This window comes from Thamnophis sirtalis, unplaced genomic scaffold (genome assembly GCF_051295495.1).
Source record: "Thamnophis sirtalis isolate CommonGarterSnake01/CBP01778 unplaced genomic scaffold, rThaSir2_p1.2 scaffold_13, whole genome shotgun sequence".
Taxonomy (NCBI): Eukaryota; Metazoa; Chordata; class Lepidosauria; order Squamata; family Natricidae; genus Thamnophis; species Thamnophis sirtalis.
In genome coordinates, this window is record NW_028261393.1 from 9,430,898 (window position 1) to 9,439,434 (window position 8,537).

An 8,537-nucleotide genomic window follows, 5' to 3' on the forward strand; every position below is an offset into this window, starting at 1 on the left:
GGAAGTTAGGATGCTTAACAGAACTGAGCCGAACTGTGCAATACAAGGGATGTCCTTCCTGATAAACATTTGTAGGCTTCCTCTTCAGTGTTGTTCCACCTTAATTTCAAGAGATCTAATAAGTCTTTAAGTTCATGGGGCAGAAATACTACAGAAGTCTCTAGGAAGGATCTAACCTCTCAGTCTATGATAAAGAATTTGGATTTTTTTTTTCAGACGGTGTCTTTAAGGGGGGGGGGGGTTGTCATGGGTTCTTTGAAGTATACCTAAGTCAGAAGTCCCCAAAACACAATAATACATGTCCTGAGGCAACACCCATCCACATTCATAGACTAATATTACTGTTCATCCCTACTGTCGACTCTTTCCCACTGCTACTACTGCTCCTCCAACTACTACTCCTTGCAAGTCCTACTACTGGAGAAAAATACCTCTTTCCATCTGCTTCAGATTGCTTTGTTTCCATACACAACACAACACAACACCTTCCCTCTCGCCCAGAACAATAGCTTCCCCCTTAGCTGTCTCTCAGCATAGCTTTTACAGCCAGGGCTGCCTGCTGGCTGGAGAAAGGGCTTAAAGAGGCAGGCCAACAGCAGCATGTACAGCATATATTTTACCATTAAGCTACAAAATCCCCTGTGTGTGTGTGTGTGTTGTGTGTAGACAAGGTATCAGCCAAGCATGTTTTTTTTAATCTGTTGTCCTTTAATTAAAATAACGTTTTAACTTATTGATTAAAATTAAATGCCATCCATCTCACTAGCAGCTCACCGTACCATAGGTAATAGTATAAAGCAAAAAGGTTAAACATTGGGCATTTAATTGTTAAAATGAACCAGAAAATGGACAAAGACAACCAATGCCTAGGTGAGAGGAGGTAGGATCTTCTGCTAACCACCAGAATGGGAAGCCGCCATTGAGGGTCTAAAGTCAGTTGGCAAAGTTCAGACCCTTTCAGAAGGCCAAAAAGTTTGGGCGGACCACACTTTGAGGGTGAATTAAATGGTTGGACTGACGATGCCACCATGTCATTTTTTTCCCCCCTGCAATCATTCTACTATGTAGTAGGATTTACTATGTAGTAAATTTTATTTAAGATGAGGTAACGTGTATCATACCAAGGGTCCCTTCCCCAATGCACTATGAAGATCACTTTGTCTACTCCAGTGTTTCTCAACCCTGGTAGCTTTAAATGTGTAACACGCAGTGGTGCAATTCAATCGGTTCTAACCGGTTTGGGCAAACCGGTAGCAGTGGTGGTGGGAGGTTCCACCCACCCACCTGGATGTCATCATGTCCCGTTTTTGACGCTCTGTGCGTGCAAGGAAGGTCCTGCATGCACGCTCACATCTGCAAACTGTTAGCGAAAGTACGTTGAGTTCAGCCCTGGTAACACACCTGAAATTTGCCACAGCTGAAAAACACTGGTCTACAGGTTTTGGGGGTAACAAAAGTGAAATCCAACCCACACCAGCACAGAAATGGCAGGCTTTTCACCTAGTTGTATTCTAGAGCAATATTTAGGACCACAATCTGCAACAACATCAGCATCAAAACTGGTCTTCAAACATGCAAACCAAACAAGTGATGTTTGTGCAATTGAGATTTATTTGATTTTATTTCACAAAGTTTTTCCCACACCAAGGACAGAAAACTATTCTACTACCGAAAACCATTAAAATCAAGTCATATATTGTATCTACTAGACGCCACCACCACCACCACCAAGCACTGAGTAGACAATCTTGTTCCTGTTGTAGAGACGAAGAATGCTGTTTCAGCATATTCAGATATTTCCATCAATTCCGTTATTCCAGCCTTGGGGTCTCTTTGGTTTCAGGTGGAAATAAAGTGAGAGAAGGGGAAAGAATTACTAAATGAAATGAAAAGATATTTGCTGGGGTGATTATAGGAGGAGAGCTGTGTTGCGGTCACCAAGATACACAAACAACTTGCCAGAACTGTAAGTCAGGTTTGGTCTCCAAGAAAGATTTCCTGGGCTGCGCAGGTGATAGAGGAGAAATGATGTATATTGAAAGACATAAATGAGAAATGATCTATATTGTGTGATGATGTCATGACATGCATAGGATTATAATCCCCATTATTCCTCTCCCCATGGACAATCATGCACCCACTTTGGTGGACAGTTATGTCCCAAAAGCTTATGTTGGCTCTTAGAATGATATTTTCAAATGGAGGAGAAAAGTGAGGAAAGGGGGAGAAATTATGGTTTGGAACCTTAGAAATAATACCTTTCTGTCAACCCTATAAGCATCACACTTTTTTTGTAGATAAAGGTAAAGGTTCCCCTCGCACATATGTGCTAGTCGTTCCCGGCTCTAGGGGGCAGTGCTCATCTCTGTTTCAAAGCCAAAGAGCCAGTGCTGTCTGAAGATGTCTCCATGGTCATTATTCGGCATGAGTCACCAAAGACACATGGAACACTGTTTCCTTCCCACCAATGGTGGTTCCTATTTTTCTACTTGTATTTTTACATGCTTTCAAACTACTGGTTTGGCAGAAGCTGGGATGAGTAATGGGAGCTCACTCCCTTATGTGGCACTAGGGATTTGAACCGCCGAACTGCTGACCTTTCTGATTGACAAGCTCAGTGTCTTAGCCATTGAGCCATCACGTCCCATCTTTTCTGTAGATAGAACTTACCTATTTTTTATTCGGTTTTAGCTAGGAGAAAAAAAAATGCATGTAAGTTTTTTGTTACTTTTCCTTTCTTGTAAATAATAAACACATTGTCTCACTGTTTGGATGAAAGCCATGCAAAGGCCAGCTTCACATGAGTTGCTTAACCACATCAGCAATAATTCCAGCAGCTGCATTTTCACTTCATAATGTCCTTAGCTAACAAACATTCGCTTTAGTTAGGCTCTCTGTAGCTTCATTTGTTGCCCAAATCTAGTTTAACATATGGCTCAATTCTCTCTGTAAATAGATAAGATTCCATACATTATGGAGGCCATGATGTGGGTAGAATGAATGTGTACCGAAACACACATTTCCTGTGTTTGACAATTGCTGCCTAACAAATTTGGCAAACTGGATTTCACTGAGGGCCGCATCAGAATTGTGTTTGACCTCCGGGGGGGGGGGGGGGTGTGGCCTAAATGGGCGTGGTCATGGTAACCATAGCGAGTTCAATATCCTGCTAGTGGAAACGGAGCTTGGGAGGGCCAGCAGAGACACTGTGAGCCAGTCCGTCACTGTTTTCAGGGCAGCCATGCAGGCCAGATTTAAGTACCCCATGAGTAGGATACAGGCTGTGGGCCTTGAGTTTGACACTCCTCTACCTCCTTCAGGTCCAAATATTTTCCAAATGAAAAAATACACAAGGTTGCATATACAGTTTTAACTCTCCACCAGTATCTCCTCTGTATGATTTCCATGCAACCTCTCAATCCGAAGACGGGGTAATTGCCCCCGCCTGGCAGATGGATCAATTTTCAATTATCCGCAGGATAAAAAAAATTATCCTGCTTGTATGTATAATTTTATCTTTCCACCAGGATCTCAACCAGTATATCACATGTAACCTCTCAGTCCCAAGACAGAGAAGTTACCCCCGCTAGGCTGAGGGATCAATTTTCTATTGTCAGCCATTGGAAAGGAAGGTAGAAAGAGAACAAATAATGTGGCTCTGCCTGCTGTGATTATTCACTGGGCACTGCTGAGATGCTATGGGTGAAGGAGGGAAATTGATAGCAGAAATGCTACATCAGACTGGAGAAGAATATGAAGAAAGGAATGGCAGAAGATAAATGAAAGCTACTTACCATCTGTCCTCCTCCTGGCATTGCCTAAAAGAGAAACAAAAGACAACTATCTTAATCTGCTACAATATCACCCATGATTTCTCCAACCACCCTATCACTATCCCAATAGAAACATATATATTCAAGTATTCTGAGATATATTTTCTTTCCTCCTTTCAGTATTCTTAACATTCATACAATGGAAATATCCACATAGAATATTCTTCCCTTTAATTTTTGCTTGTGTTAGCTTTATAGATTGACATAAATTGTCTATCATTATCCCAATAGAAACATATATATGTTTGTGTGTGTGTATGCGCGCACACACACACACACACACACACACACACACACACACACATCATGAAATAATGCTTTCCACTTCACTTCCTCTATATCAGTGGTGTCAAACTTGATTTCACTGAGGGCCGCATCAGAATTGTGTTTGACCTCCGGGGGGGGGGGGGCAGAGTGGGTGTGGCCTAAATGGGCGTGGTCATGGTAACCATAGCAAGTTCAATATCCTGCTAGTGGAAACGGAGCTTGGGAGGGCCAGCAGAGACACTGTGAGCCAGTCCGTCACTGTTTTCAGGGCAGCCATGCAGGCCAGATTTAAGTAAGGTTCAGCTAAACCGGTAGAGGTTTGGTGGCCTGGGTCGCTGGAACTGGCAGATCAAAAGACAGTGGCAGAAGCAGAAATACAAACCTCTAATTATATCCATGTGTCATCACTGCTATGCAACCTATATTGACATATGACTACCTATCAGGGGTGAAATTCAATGTTTTTTACTACCGGTTCTGTGGGTGTGGCTTGGTGAGTGTGGCAGGGGAAGGATACTGCAAAATCTCCATTCCCTCCTCACTCTGAGGTCAGCTGGAGGTGGTATTTTCCGGTTCTCCAAACTACTCAAAGTTTCCGCTTATGGTTCCCCCGAACCTGTCAGAACCTGCTGAATTTCATAACTGCTATCTATCATATTAAAACAAAGAGAGGTCCTGAAATCTACCGGAGATATGATTCCATGGGGTGTGATGTATGAAAATGAGGTTCAACTCTGTGCTCCAGTGAGACAAGGGGCAACAGCACATCCTGAGGCTGCAAAAACTATGATAAGCATGCTATGGTTTCATCACATAAATCATGAAATTCTTTCTTGATCACACAAGTCATCACACCTCAGCAGAAATCATGAATGGAATTATAGGGCTTGAAGAGAATTGGAGAACTTGTAGTTGAATCCACTGGCCAAGGCACCAGACTTTATCAAACAGGGCAAATATTTTGGTTCTCCCTATTGTGAACTATTATCAGTGGCAGTTTTGAATTTTACTATTACTATTTTCCTTCCATCATGCAAACCGCCCAGTCACATAACCCCCCAGCCACGCCCACAAAGCTATTCTTTATTTTCTATTACTTCCACATTGTCCTGCTTTCTGTTTCCAGAAGCTTATTTTTCCCCCCAACCACCATCCCTATCTAGCTGCTTCAATGTTGCCTCCATGGTTGTCTACAAATTCATCCTTTAAGCATTCCGAACACCTTCCAAATTTCTGTTGGAACTTTTCCTGGAATATGCTTACAATTCCACAAACACACACCAACAATAAAAATAGATTTGGGAGGGGTGATTCCCTCATTTAGCAAACATTATAGTGATGGGTGTGATGATAAAGTAACTGCAACCAATCCTCATATGATTGTCAAAGGTTGGTCAAGAAGAGCAAAGTTGAAGTAAGATGGTAAGGACATTCCTGGAATATCCTCAAAGTGGAAATATGCTTGCTGATTCACTTTTACCAAGCCTTCTCCCCTAGGTCAACTCCATCTCCAGCTCTCCCTACTCCAAGAAAGTTAAAAAATTAAAAAGGAGTTGTGGTTATAGAAGCAGGTTTCTCTGTCCACTGGCATCTGCTTTACATGATTTCCTGTGCAGCTACAGGAAGTAAAAGGGATCTAGGTCATCTTGAGTCCTAATAACTGACTCCACATAGACCTCATGCAAGGACAATAGTGGAATTCCTCTGGGATAAACCAAAAGGAAATTATGAAGAAATGCATAAATGCAGATCAAATGGCATGATGTGTGAAAATATGGTGTAGAGCTTTGGTACTTTTAGTAGCTAAAAAACCTCACTGGGTTTTCTCCTCCCTCCCTGTGATCCTCTACTGAATAGGCAAGAAGAACTCTTCGCTTCTCTCTCATGCCTTTTCTGCTTCCAGAGCTTAAAACATGAATCCCCTGTACCTGGTTTCCCCATGTTTCATGGCTCTCTACAAATTCATATTTTCTACATTTCAATATCCAAATTCCTATTAGAATTGCACCTGGAATATCAGGAGTTGCTTCAGGGAATTGAGTCTCAAAAAATGTCTATGATTACATAAAGAAAATGAGAGACATTAAATTCATATTGACTTACTCCTGATAGACTAAGTCCACCTCCTTGTTGACTACCACCCTGCAAGAAGGAGAAAATAAGGTCATCATGGATCATGAATGCTTTTGAAACTACATTGTCACAGTTCATGTTCTGACACCGGTGTGAACCTGGGCCTCTGTTATGTAAGTGAAGGAAAATCCTATCAGCTACACTTACACAACATCCTATTCTTCAACAGCTTTCATCCTAGTTGTTGATCTTTTTATTGCTTTTTGAATGACTATGTTGTGTGAATTTGAATCATTATTATGAAAATATATTATAGTTTAATATATTATTTAATATATTATGGAAAGAGATATATTTTCCTTCTTCCTTTCAGTATTCTTTACATTCATACAATGGAAATATCCACATAGAATATTCTTGCCTTTAATTTTTGCTTGTGCTTTTGCTTGCCTAAATTTTGCTTGTGTTAGCTTTATAGATTGACATAAATTGTCTATCATTATCCCAATAGAAACATATATATATCAGCACAAATAAAAAAACACAAATATAACAAAGGCAACAGTAAAAATATTGGGTCTCTGTCGTGATGGACTCTTGTGATGAGCTGACAGGACAGATGATGGAAGCAGTTAGCTTCCTCCCATAATTGGGGCTTACCAGGGGTTGTAAAAATCTAATAGATACCTTTCACCCTGGCTTCGCTGATAAACGGATAAGAGCCTGTGGCCTAATGGCTAAGATCTCTGCCTAGTGTGCCTAGTATGCCATATAGCACAGGTTCAAATCCCAGTAAGGGTATGGCTAGCTGATGAGAGCTAAATAGCTTGAAATAGATCTATACTAGTCTCCCTTTATTTATTTATCAGCACAAATAAAAAAACATACATATATATATACATATATATATATATAGAGATATGTTTGTGTGTGTGTATGCATACATACATACATACATACATATATATATATACACACACACACACACACACACATATATATATACACATACATACATACATACATACATACATACATACATACATACATACATACATACATACATATATATATATATATATATATATATATATATATATATATATATATATATATATATATATCAGCACAAATACAACAATATATATATTGTATGTGTCCCAACAGTGGGTAAAGACGTCTTTGGCATCATATCCCTGGGACAGTCTCGTCATGAAATAATGCTTTCCACTTCACTTCCTCTATACCAGAGGTGTCAAACTTGATTTCATTGAGGGCCACATCAGAATTGTGTTTGACCTCGGGGGGTGGAGTGGGTGCGGCCTGAATGGGCGTGGTCATGGTAACCATAGCAAGCTCAATGTCCTGCAGCCCTCTGCTAGTGAAAACGGGCCTTGGGTGATCTGGTAGAGGCAATGTGGCTGAAGTCCTTTGCTGTGTTCAGGGCCACCCTGCAGGCCAGATTAAAGTACCCCATGGGCCAGATGGGCTAAAACACCTACAACCTTCTTCCATTTCATATAATAATTTAGAAAATTAAAAAAAAAATATCCGGGTTGTATGTATAGTTTTATCTCTTCACCTGTATCTCCTCAATATGATTTCCCTGCAACCTTTCAGTCCCAAGAAGGAATAGTTAACACTGCTTGGCAGGTGGATCAGTTTTCAATTGGCAACTATTGGAAAGGAAGGTAGAAACAGAACAAATAATTTGGTTCTGCCTGCTGTTATTATTCCCTGGGCACAGTTGAGACCCTTTCGGTGAAGGAAGGAAATGGAGAAAGAAGTATTTCTTCAGACTGGAGAAGAATATGAACAAAGGAATGGCTGAAGATAAATAAAGTCTACTTACCCATTGTCCTGGTCCTCCTCCTCCTTGCGTGCCCTAAAAGGGAAACAAAGGAGAACTATCTTAATCACATATAACTTTCCTATTCAGTTTCTTTTTTAAAAATTTTTAAACAAACAAATACAGAAAAAAGAACTAAAACACCTACAACCTTCTTCCATTTCATATAGCATGTCATTTGGTTACAAGATTTTGTGGCTCCTTTCCATGGTCAATTATGTATTGAATCACAAATTATTCATTAAGTAAACATAGGTACATTATTATCATTATCTAACTATTCAGTTTTTTAAGCCTCCTCTTTTATGCCACTTCCACCTCCTCCACCTCCTTCTACACAATATAATCTAGAAAATGAAATGATTGTCATGATTGTATATAGAGTTTTATCTCTCTACTAGTATCTCCTCAATAAGATTTCCCTAAACATCTCAGGCCCAAGAAGGGGTCGTTACGGCCACTTGGCTGAGTGATCTATTTTCAATTGTCAGATATTGGAAAGGAAGGTAGAAACA

The 8,537-nt window shown here is 40.3% G+C and overlaps 1 long non-coding RNA gene across 1 annotated transcript; it reads right to left on the minus strand.

Moving 5' to 3' along the window:
* Positions 1-1,591: 1,591 nt before the first annotated feature.
* On the minus strand, positions 1,592-6,708 carry LOC106554329 (uncharacterized). The gene is made up of 4 exons (XR_015698319.1): positions 6,204-6,708; positions 3,795-3,818; positions 2,671-2,691; positions 1,592-1,831 (listed from the first exon to the last, which is right to left on the minus strand). It is a non-coding gene; the product is annotated as an uncharacterized LOC106554329 (long non-coding RNA).
* Positions 6,709-8,537: the final 1,829 nt, after the last annotated feature.